The sequence below is a fragment of the Triturus cristatus genome, chromosome 3_1 (genome assembly GCF_964204655.1).
Source record: "Triturus cristatus chromosome 3_1, aTriCri1.1, whole genome shotgun sequence".
In the NCBI taxonomy this organism is placed as follows: domain Eukaryota; kingdom Metazoa; phylum Chordata; class Amphibia; order Caudata; family Salamandridae; genus Triturus; species Triturus cristatus.
Genome location: NC_140583.1, coordinates 509,549,688 through 509,565,365, shown reverse-complemented (window position 1 = coordinate 509,565,365; position 15,678 = coordinate 509,549,688). Strand labels below are relative to the sequence as shown.

Below are 15,678 nucleotides of genomic sequence, written 5' to 3'. Positions count from 1 at the left end.
TAGTTGTGTAGAGAAAGAGGTTGTGGCCAGAGTGTATAGCAGGCAAGGATCACAGTATCATTGTAGTCAATTCACGTTGTGAAAATGGCAATGAAGTAAAGGGGGCAAAATGGCGAGAGAATTGACCATGTGTGCTGTGAAGCCATCTTGCTACTCAGTATTCTAATATACACTGATGCTTAAGTATGTAAACAAGCGTGTATACAGAAGAGAAAACATCACCAAATACTGTGTCTACATTTACAACGCCGCCATGTAAAGGACAACTACAACTTGGCAACGAATGTTCTCTTTAACTGAAGTCAAAGACAGCTTTACCAGATGATTCCAAGCCATGGAAGACACCATGTTCCAGACCTGGGCTTTCCTTTTCATAAATCGGTGTTTTCAGGCGTGTTCGTAAAATGGGGTCACCTAAAATGAATCAAGACTACAACTCCCAGAACGCAGTATGTACTGTAGTCAAATAGACGTAAAGAAGGATAAGGCTGTCCCTAGTGACAAGATGTAGACTGGTAGCATAGATAGCAAGGAAGTGGACAAATCCTAAATGTGTTTAGTCAAAAAGAAAGATGTTTCTTCGAACGGAGGAGGACTTAGGAATGAGACAAGCTACTGGATGTCATGATAATTTGGAAATGTATGTGAAGGAGGAATTAAATCACGGCATCTATTAAGAACACTTAGAAATCGATGTCATGCTTAAAATACTTTGCTGTTTCTACTGAGTGGTACTAACTACAAATACAGTCTGCAATATCTAACCAAAGTTTCAAATACTACCTATGACTGTACCGTCTGATGTTTTTCTCATTGCATTTATAATTGTTTCAGCTAATAGCCATACAAAATAAATTCGATTTATATATAAAAGTATAACAACTACGATGATTAAATTCAAGTTCCTGAGTTAGGTTCAATAAAGAAATTATCGTTTTAACTTGTTGATTTCCAATCGGATAAGATACAATTTAGGTTTAGAATATAGGTTAAGGTATATTTGGTCGCGTTAGTACATTGGCGACACAAAAGGGAAACCCATTGCCTAGTTTTCAAAATTCTACTTGTATACCACATCAAAACCAAAAGCCGTATTCCTGTAAAAGGGTGACTTTATTTCCCTTAGAAGTGCCAGGCAGGGGGGACTCATACAGCCTTCTCCCCAACACCAAACTATTGTTTTTTATTCCTAAAGCTGGAGGGGAGGGGGGGGAGATCCAACTAGTCACGAAAAGTTGCAGCCTCGGCCTCTTAGCAAGAGCTTTAAAAGCCCTGCACTGCATGATAACAGCTTTCTCAAAAGTGTTTTCCCAGAACCGTCCCTGAAACACACAAACACTGCAACAGCCTCGCCCTTTTTATCTGATAAAAATGACAGAAGGAAAAAAGTCGTGACTTGGTTTTCAAATGAAAGAGCTCCTAGCAAACATTTTTTTAAAACATATAAAGGAAGTGAGGTGAAAAAGGGGAAGAGAAAACGAGAAGAAAATAAAGAATAAATACGCCCGTCGCGTTGTTCTAGCCCGGAGTGGGAGTTTCAAAAGAAAGAGAAAAAAAAAGCCCCGGTCCTTTAAAAGAAAGAGAAAAGAAAACTTGAGCTTTGGCTGGGGGAGGATGGGGGGGAAGCGAGAAAACAAAAGAGAGATAAAAGCCTGCTCGGGGGCGGCGATTGTCCTCTGTGTGCTCCTCTCTCGTGCGCTGCGGGAGGGGCTGCTTTGCATCGCTTCACGTCAGCTCTGCCTCCTTCCCTTCTTCCTTCCTGCTACATGGGGGGTGGGGGGAGAGAGGGTAGCTGGAGGAGGGGTAGAGAGAGAAACATTACAAAGGGAAGGTGGAGACGGTGACACACAGAAGGAAGGGCAGGCAGGAACGGGGGAAGGGAGAGACGGGCAGAGGGAGGGGAAAGAGAGGGGGAGAGACTGAAAACGAGAGGCTGGTAGACACCGAGGAGAGGACATCACAGGGGAGGGGGAGGGCTGCAGAGTGGGAGAGTGTGAGAGATAGGTGGAGAGAAGAGGGTTGAGGCAGAGGGAGGGACATGGCTGAAAGATAAGAGGGAGGAGTAGCAAGACAGTGGGTGAGGGGGGGGGGGAGAGGCAGGAGCGTTGCAGGGGGCGAAAGAAAAAGGTTACTTTGCAGAGAAGAATGTAGAAAGGCGATAGGAGAGGGGGAGAAAGGATGAGGCGGACAGGGAGGGATATGACAGCAGGAAGCGAAGAAAGGGGAGGAGAAGTGCAGATAAACAGGCAGTGAAACAGAGGAAGGAAGGAGAAGACGGATATTACAGACAGATTACAGAGGGAAGAGGGACTGGGCGAAAGAGGAGAGTGGGCGAGATAGGCGGGGGAAAGAAACAGGAAGGTTAAGAGGGGGAGGGACATTACGGAGGAGGAGGGGAGAGACAGAAGAAGGAGAAGAAAAAGAGTGCGTGAGGGAGACCAGGAAGGAAGACAGGAGCAGACCGCGGGAGGGACTTGGAGAGGCGAAAGAGTAGATAGATCAGGCGCAGCAAGTAAGCTGGGGGAGAGAAAAGAAGGTATTTTTGTAGGGGTGGAGTAGAAGATAGGGGGAGTGGATAAAACAGAGAGGAAGAGAGAAAAGAGGAAGAAAAACAAAACGGCGATCCAAGTCAGAGGAGGCAGCCGAACCGGTCACTGGAACCCGAGCTGCTCTCTTCTCTACCTGGGGATAGAAGATACGACCCCACCTCCCCCCAAGGATTGGAACCAAATCGAAGAAACCCTGACCTCCAGGAAGAGCGGAACCTCGACGCCCGCACTGTCTAGGGTGAGTCTGCAACTCTCTCGGATTCTGAGTACTGCCCGTTCCTTCCCAGGGTACAGAAAGGGGGCGCACTGCTCTGATGCCTGTAACCTGTCTGCATCACCTCTAGCAGGGAGGCTCATGGGGGCGGTGCTGCCTGTGTAACCTGACCCGCTGGCTCCTTTTAAAAGTACCTCGCTGCTCTCATCTACAACAGGGGGCGGAGCGAGTCTACCGTGCACCTGTCCTCACAAATAGCCATTTATTGGGTAGCGTTGACCCTATGTGGAAAAGAGAACTAACTTCATTTGAGGACCGAGGTACACTTCCTCTTTGGCTAATGTTCTATTAAGGTCCCAGGAGTCCAAATACGTTTTAGTTCGGATGTAATGTGGAACGGTTCATACAGTACTCCGCGTATCTAAACATTGACCCCAAAATGCATGTCTTTGTATGTTGTCAATTTCAATGTGATTTTGGTTTAATTTAATTATTTTCTACAAGACATGTACTCGGAATCCATTCTCGGGGTGCATCGTGGTCTACATAGGAGAATTATTCCTACCAAAGTGATGATGAAAGGGCTTTCAAAACTTTGAGGCACGTGGAACTTTGCCTCACTGATGTCTCCCCTTGGGAAGAGGGGTTTGAGGGCGGGGGCGAAGGAGGGGTGCTATTGCTGCTAACGAGCTGCCTTTTTTTTTTCTTTCACTTTCAAATTCGCTCCTCTTGGAGAGAAAGATTCAGTGGTGGGGGAGGGTGTGGACGAGAGAAGGAAGCCGCCTTTGCGGAAGAATGGCCTTCCCTTTCGTCGTCACCCTCATTTGCACGTGAACCCACTTCAGTGCTGGGGCGTCTTGCGCTATTTTGCATTACCATTTTTTTCTGTTCTTCCCCAACATCTAATTAATTTAATCCAGCCTGTGACTGTTTGCAGAGGTGTCCATTTCCCCTGTTCAGTTCATTACTATCTCACATAGGGGCATATCAGCAACAACCGGCGATAATTATCGCTAAGCGCGCTTAGTGCTAGGATAATTATCGCCGGCTAGCGTGGATTTTTATAGCTGAGATAGCGTGCTATTAGCAACGCTTATCTCAAAAGCGATAAAAATCCTCACGCTAACTGCCTAACGTGAGATTATCGCTGGAAACCCAGCGATAATCTCACGCAATGTGGCGTTATCTTGATGATAGGGACTCACAAACTTAGCCATGAAATCCACCTTCCATAGGATATCATGGCTAAGTCGGTCCTGAAGCAGGCGTAAGAAAAGTAGCGATAACAGGTGTTATCGCTACTTTTCTTGCCGCTATGCTTCGTAGCGTGGGGCTTGATGATAGGAGAAATGTTGCTTAGTGACATTTCTCCTGCCATGTCAGGTCGGGAACGCCCACTTTGCATCTCATTAGAGATGCAAAGCTGGGCGTTAGGAATTCCTACGCTAACGCAAGTTTTCACGCGTCAGCGTGAGCTTGCTAATTAGGCGATAAAATTATCGCCGCTTTTCAGCCGAAAACGGCCGCAAACGCGGCGATAATTCTATCGCCTCGTCTTGCTGATATGCCCCCAGGTCCATGTTTTTCGCTTTGCATTCTGGAAACTGTAGTCCTTAATATACAATTTGATAAGCAGAGCTAAAAGCCTGAGAATGCAATAAACGGAACTACAAGCCTCAGAATGCGTACACAACATTTTGACTGGGTGAGCTACCCACACAGAGACCTGGGAAGCTTGTGAGCTCTGTCCTCTGTGCTTATGTGAGGAACTAAGGGGCATATTATCAAGCACAGCGTTAAAATTATCGCCGCTTTAGCGGCAGAAAACTGCCGCTAAAGCGGTGATAATGGGCTTGATAATATGCCGCAGAGAATTCCCATAGAAGCCCATGTTGACACCAGAACATGGGCTTCTATGGGAATTCACAAGGGCATACTATCAAGCCCATTATCGCCGCTTTAGCAGCAGTTTTCTGCCGCTAAAGCGGCGATAATTTTAACGCAGTTTCTTGATAATATGCCCCTAAGTGCATGCCCTCCGCCCCCCCTACTCTCATCCTGTCCCGCAAGTGACAAAAGCTTAGGACACTTATACTCTAAGGTCAAACCAGTAGTCCTCATATTGTCACGCAAGTGTCAACAACTCAGGCCGCTTCTACTCTCAGGACAAACCTGTAGTCCTCATCCTGTCCCGCAAGTGACAACAACTCAGGACTCTTCTACTCTCAGGTCAAACCTGTCGTCCTCATCTTGTCCCACAAGTGACGACAACAACTCAGGACACCTCTACTCTCAGGTTAAACCTATAGTCCTCATCTTGTCCCGCAAGTGATGACAGCCACTCAGGACACCTCTACTCTCAGGGCAAACCTGTAGTCATCGTCCTGTCCTGCAAGTGACAACAACTCAGGACACTTCCACTCTCCGGTCACCTCTGTAGTCTTCATCCTGTCGCACAAGTGACAACTCAGGACACTTCTACTATCAGGTCAAACCTGTAGTCCTCATCCTGTCCCGCAAGTGATAACACCTCAACAGCCTGAGCAACTCAAACGCAAAGTGCCATATGAAAAGGCGATGGTACTCCTGATCTCAGCAACAACAAAAAACAAGCATTGGCATAGCCAATAGGTCTCGCCTTTGAGACCTTTTAAGTGTTTATCCACGCAGCAAATGAATACGCAGGAGGAAGGACACTGAAAAAAACATGCAAATATGCTAAAAACAAAATGGAAAAAACATATAAATATCTCTACTCTCGAAGACCAACAGACTTAGTCAGCCTTGGACTTGGGGAACCTAGTTGAAAGTGCGGAGTGCTCTTCACATGTGAAGATGCCTGGAATGTGGAGACATGCTGATGTTCGGATTGAAAGGACGGTATGGTTTGTGCAAGGATCGGTGAGCTGGCGAAGTAGCCTGTTTTTTGTGGGTTTTTTTGTGAATTGAAAGGGGCTGAGTTAACGGAGGGCATGTTGCTCTGGGAAGGGCATGTGGCGTGATTTCCGGGGCGGCCGACCGATGGATGGGGGAGCAGTGGTCGGGGTTTGGCGTGTTCTCCCTGTGCTAGCTGGGATAGCAGAAAATTGCAGGGGATCTAGCAATGGAGTCCGATTGATTTTTTGCAGTGCTGGTGGGCTTTTTTTCGTGTGTTAGTTGGATGTGGCAGACGGCTTGAGAACTGTAGAGTTGTGTTGAAGTTGTGGTATGCTGCCTACGTGCCAAGTCATTGCAGAAAAAAACATGAACGAGTGCCCGCAAAACTGAAAGCCACCACGCTAATTGAAACATGATACAGACCACATGGCGCCGCTGCTCGCTCCCGCAAGGTGGATGCCGTGGGAGTCAACATTTTGACAAAAAGGTGGGACATGTACCAGCTCTTGGCCAATTGCATGCTTATTTTTATGAAAGACCCACGCAAAGGCCAATACAAGTCTGCTAAAAAAAAGGCACACACACTGGTGTCAGAAAAGTGCAGACTGATTCCTAAAGGTAATCTCCTAGACAGCGCATGCACGCTGTGCTACGCTCGACTTAAACAGAGACACCTAGCAGTTACACTGTCATAAATCGGGGACCATCAGAATCTTAGACTCACCTTTTCTGCCTAGCCTGGCTGAGTGGTGAAGGGTAGGTTAAATTTGCTGCTTCAAGGGTCCAACCTGAATGCACCTTCTACCCTGAAGCAGGCACTGTTTACCACCAAATTAGTTGACCACATAGGCCACTTTTCTAATCCAGCATGGACAGCCTCTAGCCGAGGGACGGAAACCCATTTTAGTCTAGTAATTTATCTTCATTTATCAAAGTGCAATATCAAACTCCAAAGGGTAGCAGAATAATTTCCTAAAAAATGGAATAAAGTTTTAAAATATTGCAATTTAAAAATCCAAGTACAAATAACTAATCAGAAAAGAGAAATAAAGGTAAATGGCAAAGCCAAAAAACAATAATAACAAGACAAATGACAATAACCAAGATTAATATTCACAACACTAACACTAACAGTTGGCAAACAGCTGGACATTCTGAGTTGAAAATACTTATGTCTCCAAAGCATCACGAAAATAAAGATTAGAAGGGCAAAGGCACCCAGAGGTAATGGGCTGCTGAAGAAAAGGTTTGACCTGGAATTTTGGTACAATCCAATTTGAGATTTTAAAGTTAAATTATTATCCAAATGTCTCAGTAGGAATCTCAGCCAGACATTTTGGAAGATGGAAGACCAGCGCTTACATTTTTTAAATAAAAATAATCGTTTTGGTATATTTTAAACAAGCACTGGCAAAGCCAATAGTTCTAGCCTTGCTGTTCGGTATCCCCGATGCTGTGCTGCATGACTTTTAAGCAAAGAAAATAAAAGCCTATGACGTGACTGACCACGTCATTTTGTGTAGGTGCATGCACAAAGCTTGCACGCTCCTACAAAATGCAGAGAATGCTTTTTCGTTTGCCGTTCCAAGTTGGATTGGTAAACAAATAGAAAAAAAGTTTCTCGTGTGGGCGGTAAGCAACACTGTAGGAGGGTTGCATAGACAGAATCACTGAGGGCCGAGCAAGCAACTGGAGACGACAACATGGGAGTGCAGGCAGGGGAAGCAACATAGAGGGCACGACTGGGAAGAAGGAAAACCGAAGTCGCTGGTGGTATGAAGCAAATGGAGAGAGAGTGACCTGGGGGAACAAATGAGAGAGATCTCAACGTGGAGTTGGGAGGGAACAGCACAGAGTCGAAAAAGCAACACAGGGGATAAGCACAGGAGGGCATCATAGAGAAGGGAGGGGGAGATGCACTCAGGCAGGGAAAGAGTAACTAGAGCACACTGGCCCCTTCGGGGAGAAGTACACAACGGCAGTGCTAAATTTGTAAACAAACAAAAAATATATATATAAAGTGCCAGGGCTCCAGTCAGCAGGCCGCTTCCGCGTGCATTGCCCACTACTGCTGTGAATTACAGTAACAGTATAACTGATAAGTTGTACTCCTGCAAGTGTTACAATTCTGACCATTTCAGGACACCAACTTTAAAAGAATAGCTTTGGCACAGGTATTGGTCATTCTTAATGTATACTGAACCAATAAACAACAGTTGTGCTCGTCTCTGAATTTAAAAAAAACAACGCCACCATTTGGCAGACTGTCATAGGTACATGCTGACAAGAAAAGCACCATCAACCACTGGCTAAAATTAAGCACTGCACAATGGAGACTGCTGCTGCACAACACACATACACAAGTAGTGCCTGAAAAGGAGACAGTGGAATTCCAGAAGTAATGTATCCATGCTCCAGGGGTGGGACAAAACCAAGAAGAGGAATGAAAGTCCACCCATGCTAGGGATTAAAAAGCAAGCAAGCAAATGAGTGTGACAATGAAACCAACCAGTGATAAGCGATAGGCGGGCTTTAGCCCACTTTAGGCTGAGTCATGGCATGCCCTGTCCAGTAGGCTAGACTTTAAAAGAATGCCAAAACACGGGGAACAACAGTGTAATTAGAAATAAAACAATGATATGATCACATTTCTCTGCGCCCAAAAATAAGACAGGCCACAGAATGAAAAACAGACTTTAGAAAAGATGAAAAAGTAACATGTAACCCAGACACCAAAGCAGGGCTCTCCTCCAGCCAGTGCTTGATTTTTGTGCCAGAGGTTGCAGAGAGAATGTAAAGATGAAAAAGAACCTGCAAGAGCGAGATAAGCAAGAAGGTAGAATAGGGCGGAGGAAGAAAGAGGAATGAGGTGAAATCGAGAGTAGGCAGCCTTAGTATTCAGCAACCAGCTCTGGGAGCGTATTTGTACGAAATACTTTAAGGCCCTGAACCTATTATTTTTATTCTTTTGTTTACAACCTATAAATATCCAAATATTGAAACAAGAATCGTCCTCAAAAGAAGCAATTAGACATTTCAGACAGGTACACATTTTCTAATGTGATTCCAAATATTCAGTGATGATTCAGGAGTAAAGGGTAGAGGTTACATTGTAAAGGATGCAACAGAAGAAATCCCATGGAGGTAGATAGAGGTTAGGGGAGAATCAAATAAAGCGAAATAAACTAACGTTTAGAGGGCTTAAGCTTGAGAAGGTGGCAAGGCACCCAGCCATGTTTCACAGAGACCGTTCCTAAACCTATTTAAGGGAGAGGAGTTGGCCTAACGGCTAGGGCTGTCGACCTCGAATCTGGGGAGCTGGGTTCGAGTCTCGGCAATGACGCTGAACATCCTGTGATTCTGGGCAAATCACTTAATCTCCCAGTGCCTAACAGAAATGAATGTGTGTCCTAACGTAACTGGCGCTATGTTAAGCACTCTGATACCCATTTCGGGTCAAGTTCGCGCTATATAAAACTCTGCAAAAATAAGGTACCATATCTCCCACGAACAGGAATTACCACAGACACTTCCAACCCTAATGGCCGAGCACTCTCCCCTACCCAAACCAACTCTTTTCCACTTATGTTATAATGAAATGAGCTACCCCTTTACTTACTGTTTCTTTTAAAGCTGCACAGTGAATCCCAGCACACACCTGTTGAGTGTACATGTGCAGAAAAAGACGGAGAGCAGTTAGTGCTTTTTATTTTACCTTAAGTGGAATGCCGAAGGGGTAAGAGTGGAGGCATATACTTAATATAACAACACAAAGTATATTTCTGTTTATGTACACAGCCAAAAAGGGATTTAGTGTTCATCTTTTTTATCTTCTAAGAAGCAGGCTGGGTATCTACGCCCTGTATGTGTAGCTAAATTATGACACCAGAAAGAAGAGTCCCTTGCAAACAGAATAGTAATTGTATTTATATAGCGCTTACTACCCCTGACGAGGCATTAAAGCCCCTTTTCTTTAGAGTGAGTAGTACACTACTCCATAGCTCGAAGGTGGATTTGTGGTGTGTAAGTAGGAATAAATCCCAATTATTGGGAGTGGTAGACATGTGAGTCTGTTACTTGGATGAAGAGTATAGGTAGATGAGGGGCGAGTTAAAGGATTATTTTGGTTTTCATAGTAGTTAAAGAGGTTTAGAATGAGTCAGAAAGCCGATTACTTGGATGAATGGGATAAAGGAGGGATAGAGGAGGGTAGAGTTTGGAAAGAGTTATTTGAGAGTTCAAAGTAGAAAATGAGGTTTGGGAGGAGTGAGAGTGGAGGTAGGGGATATTTTGGAAGAGAACTAGGATGGGTCATAGAGTGGTAATTTGATGATGTTTGGGGAGATTAGTTAATTTTTTTCTTCTCTGCGGTGGAAGGAAAGTATATAAATATGTAGATTCATGGCCGCAAATAGGAGGTATACATACGCATGGGGGGAAAAATGATACGCATAGGGGAAAAAATCAGGACATATAACATTGTACTCTATATGTCCCATATGTGCGTGCATGCATAAATATTTAGAAAAACTCAGTCTTTCCACTTTTGCTGTCAATTACGTTTTTTATTTGATATTTGTCCCCCAATATTTCATTAGTGAGGCATATATAGAGATCACTGCTATAATTATATTTACACATTGTGTCAGATATGTTATTATAGGAAAGTAAATTCATAAGCATTCACTCATCTTATGTTATTGATGCAATAATCTACTGATGGAGATATAATGATAAATGTATTGCTATAATCATATTTACCAATTATGACGGGTTTTATTCTAGGAAAGTAAACCCTTAAGCATACAATCATCATCTTCTATGTTATTTGACTTTAAATTTTATATAGCGCTCGGATGCCCAGGGGAGTCTTTTCGCTGCTACTGACCTAGATGCTAATCAAAGATGCTACTATAATGACTAAATACCCAGGTCTTGAGAGATTTCCTGAAGGACATGAGGTCTCAACAGTTCTTTAGGTCCATGGGGAGAGAGTGCCCCCCCCCCCCCCCACCCCCCCCACCATTTTTTTTTTTGAAACATTTTTTATTATTTTCATATCAACAGCGCAATACAAATCAACAACAGCCTCCGCCCTCCACCGGGGGTGTTACACTTGACCTTGCACTCCGTTGAGCATGAGAAAAGTCACCCTTCCCGCGTGGGCTCCCACCACCCTCTCCCTCCCTCAATCCCTGTCAGTGTGCCCCCCTCTGCCTGTCCTCCCCCTGATGAGACCCCCCCATTACTATGAATCATGTACGGGTACTCAAACCGTTCCCTGGCAACTCGGGCTTTCCCCCATTTCTAGCCACGTCTCATGTGTCCACTTCTCCCCATGGCTCTCCTCCTACTCCCCACTTGCCGCTTCCTCCTGTCGATCGGATGTGCTCCCTTCTCCTCCCGTGTCAGACATCAGCCCCTGAAGTTCCACCACCAACGCCTCCCATGCACGGGCCGTCGCTAATGCCTTTTCGTCATCCCTCCTAAGTGCTAGTTGCAACCGGAGTGTGCCCTCTGCGCCTGCCCATTTCGCAAACGCCGTCCTCCACCTCAGAAAGCTAGGCCCCACCCGTGATTTCCAATGCATGGTTAGTTCCCTCTTGGCCATAATCAACCCTAAGTCATAGAACTTACTGGTAATCTTCGTTCGGCGGGTGTGGGGAAACCAAAGCAAAAGGCAGCCCCCCCCCCCCCCCCCCCCCCCCACCACCATAATGCTCGTTTGGTCCTTGCAGCACCAAATACTTGGTTTCTGAGGATCTAAGTTTTCTGGATGGAACATGCTAAATACATTTATCCTGGAGATGGATTGGGCCATGTTATGCAGTTTCTTGAAAGCTGTGCAGAGACTGATATTTTGAAATACTCAAAGTTTATGAAGGAGTCTTTTCTCCTTCATAAACGTCTTGGGCATTCTCGTAGTCCCGTTTTGATAGTGTAAGTATGGTAACCACTGTTTTCTGAAGCTCTGATGGTATGAAGGGGCACATTTTCCTGATTATTCTTAGAGTGAAGAATAGTGATGACCCAAGGGCACTAACCTGATCTTCATAGTTAACTTTATTGTAGAAGACAATCCCTAGGTTCTTCACTATTTCGGACTAGCAAGGGAAGTGCCCACATTTCTTGAGGCCACAAACTAAACCAAAATAAGGTGTCTTTACCCAGTAGAAGAACCTCAGTTTTCCCAGAGTTAAGCTTTAGACAGTTTAACTTCATCCATCTGCCTACTTGAGACATATAAGCTGAATCTCAAGGCAGTGTCTTAAGGATTGCTGGATTCTAATACCACTATTTGGGTATCCTCGACACATGACACCACAAAGAACCCGATTGATTTGATGAGCCTAGCCAGTGGGGTGACCTAAAGATTTAAAAGAATAGGGCTTAGTGAGGAGCCCTGTGGCACCCGACATGTCAACCAAAACTGATCGGAAATGAAGTCTCCTAATGCAGCATGTTCCGATTTTTATCAGGCTATGGGCAAGGTCACTTATTCCTAACTCGGCGAGCTGGTCAATCAGAATGGTATGTTTTACTGTATGAAAGGCCACTTAGAGATCCAATAATATCAATGCGGCCTTGCCGCCACCATCTAGGATAAACCTCCGCTCCCTCGAAGCGGCTATGAATGCTGTCTCCGTACTGTGTGCATTTCTAAAATATTTAGTGGAGACCAGCAAGCCGTTCATGTCAATGAATGACATAAGTTTCATGTTCAAAGCTTTCTCCAGTAGCTTAGCTGGAAAAGGTAACCTAGAAATGGACCTATTACTACTGGGCTCTTGTGGATCAATACCGTTTTTTTAAATTTAAAGGTAAGATGGAAGCCGCCTTCCATTCGCGAAGGAAGTTACCACTGTTGATTATTTCGTTTAAAAAATCGTGGTCAATTGAGTGCTTAGGATTTCTGGAACAAGATGAGTGTTTTTTGGAGGATAAGCATCTAATTGAGATCTGGATTCAGTGACTTTAATTAGATTAGAGACCTGTTCTGTACTTAGCGTAGAGAATTTATCAAAAACAGCAGGTATAGATTGCACTCCCTTGACAGTCGAGACAATGGCAGATGCTTGATTATTATTAGTTACAAACCTATCATAAACCTCTTTTACTTTTGACTGAAAAAAATTGGCTGTTATTACAATTTTTTTTTAATACAACAATTCCTGTTAGGCATAGGCATCTTTGCTAAGCTTTTCACAGTATTAAAAAGATCTTTTGCCGAGTTATTAGATTGTAAAATCTTGCTGGAGAAGTATTTCGTTTTTTCCTGTAGTATCCGCTTTTTGTACTCCGCAATTGACTGCTTATAAATCTCTATCATGAGGTTAATAGTTGGATATCCAAATTCGTTATTTATGTATTGATCTACTTATGTATGGATATGATGATAAAGTTACACATATATGTATATAATTTTTATTTGTTTTAAAAAAAAGTATTTATTTTCAGTCCTCTAGCAAGTATGAAAATATATATAGTGATACATGCCCATGTTGTTCCTTTTTCCCCCCACCCATTAATTAATTAATTAGTATTGTTTGTTTTTATAATTTAAATATTTTGATTTATGTTTTAATGCGTTTTTTAAAGTAATAAGCAAATTGAATAGTTAACATTTACAAATACTTTCTGCATAATCATGTTTGTATGTTGTGATATGATCATAATAAATGGAGATCTATTAGCATGTAGTCAAATACTTATGGTATTTATGTAACAACCTATTTACATTTAAAGCATAAATATGAAGAATGTATATATTTTAGACATAAGTAATATATCCATTTGTTAAGCATAAATATGAGTATACATGTATTCAGTAATATGTGCATTTGTACAAATAGCTGCACACATCTGAGTACATGCATACATGTTTACAAACACACATGTGCACCATTGGCGTCTTGTGCATGCTATTGCTGTACATTTGTATTTTAAATATTGTGGTCATGTAGGGAAGAGCTAGCTTTTGAGTAATCTTCTGACAATAAGATGGCTATCTGTATATCTTATGTTTGAGGGTAATGAATTCCATAATTTGGTTGCTTGAACCCATGGCTATTTGCTTTGTATGCTGGGAATTTGAGGTGGAGCAGAAGTTTTTTTGTTATATGTTTTTTGTGATTTTTCTTTCTGATGAAAATTAAATTGATGCTGTTGCTTTCCCACACATACTATACTTCAATAACAGCCCTTGAGAGTAGGAATATTCCCAGCCACTTTCAAAGAAGGCACCAAAAACCTCACCAAGACTTGGCCCGTGCTAGCAACCACAGGTGGATCTTAAAAGTCCGGACCTCTACCCCCCCCCCTGCCCTGAAAACTTCCCTCAACCCTTAACAAGCATTGAAAATGCAATAGTTCTCGCCTTTGATTAAGTTAAAGCCATTTGCTTTGCTAATGGTATTCTATAGCAAAGCAAATGGCTTTAACTTAATCAAAGGCGAGACCTATTGCATTTTTAATGCTTGTTTTTTTTCTCCTTGTGGTTTACCGCGTGCTCCACCTGTACTGACCCTTCTTTCCATAAATGTCTGACGTTCTTTTCGCTGTATTGCTGCATTTTACCCTGGGCGCGTGGGGGCAGGAAAGGGGTGGGGAAAGAGCACAAAGTCAGGCAGGGCCAGGAAGTGGAGGTGTAAATCAGGGTCTGTTACCGAGACAGTGGGGCCACGGGATGCTGGTAACTCAATAGCCATTCACAGCTGCAGCAGATGGCAGCAGAAGTACGGGGGGAGGGAGGGTCCAAACACACACTTGTTAGCATTAAGATCAGGGCTAGTTTCGCTGTCTGGAACACTGTTTTGGTGTCCAGTAGGACATTAAACTGCGTTGAAAGGCAATATTCTCCTCTTCGTTTCCCTCCAATGTCGTAAAACTGGCTGGTTTCTAAAAAAACACACTCTCACGCGTGCTTAAACGAAGTAAGCAGATTTTATTTTCGTGACATCACAACTAAACTGCCACTCGGCAGTATTAGTCTTGCTTGCAGCGCTGGTGCAGCTGCTCTATATATAAAGCATTTTAAGACAGCTCTCTAAATAAGTGACTGAGCCCCTGTTCTCGGGGGTATTCTGCGCCGTCGGCCCTGGCACGTGGCCCGGTCGTCACTTTATAATAGCTGGCCGGGGGCAGCGCCTGCCCGCTCTCAGGTTACCAGCCTTAGGTTAGCCTGGGCATTATTGTGTTTACACGGGTTGCCATGGCTACGGCTCACTCCGCCGCGACCCCTCGGGAACATTCTGGCGTTGCTACCGCGTCATCCAATGGAAAGCGCCAGCCAGGGTCACGTAATTTAAGCAGTATTCAAGTGAGTTGGTGGCGATAAGGCTCCAAGAGGACCTAGGCTTCGCAGGGGAAGTACAGTGTATTGCGCTCAGACCGCGAGAGAGGTGCCGGCAGTGGCCTAATTCTGAAAGGTGGGGCCGAAAGGCCTTGGAGAAAGAAAACGCAGCGTGATTACCTGTCGCTCAGCAAGGCATCCAGCAGCAATGTTCGGTCGCCTTCTCCAAGAGTTTGACGAAGACCCTTTCTTCTCGTGAGTATCGCTAACTGGAAATATTCTGTGGGAAACACCCCATGCCCAGGTTCATTCCTGAATCAGATTGTCTAGTGTCCAACACCAGAAGGGGTGCTAGAAGCTACACCGAATTAGAAACAATTTGAAGAGGCAACCACGTCGAATAATCCAGAATGTAGTTTGTGGTTACATTTACTGGTTTATTTTCTAACTGAGCCATATATTACAATGGAAATACATTTAAAAAAAACTATTAGAATCTTATTTTTGCTCTGCATTCTTCCATTCCGACCATCTGAGAAGACAGCGAATTACTTTGAAAGCTGTGCACACCAAAACTATCTCTCTTTATATAGAAAGTCATTTAACTTGCTGCATTCTCAAAAACAGGGCAGAGCAACGCGGTCCCGAAAGTGAAAGAGGACTGCGCTGCAGCCGATCTCTTGTCTTTATGGGGCCATATGTTTATAACACATGGCCCCATAAAGATAAGGAAAGCTTTTACCACA

At 44.0% G+C, this 15,678-nt stretch overlaps 1 protein-coding gene across 1 annotated transcript in view; it reads left to right on the top strand.

Moving 5' to 3' along the window:
- The first annotated feature begins 2,111 nt into the window (after window positions 1-2,111).
- ZNF710 (zinc finger protein 710) overlaps window positions 2,112-15,678 on the top strand; it is a 207,583-nt gene continuing 194,016 nt past the window's right edge. The window contains exon 1 of the mRNA XM_085644410.1: window positions 2,112-2,787. The gene's annotated coding sequence lies outside the window, so the exon portion shown is untranslated. The remainder of the gene's footprint in view (window positions 2,788-15,678) is intronic.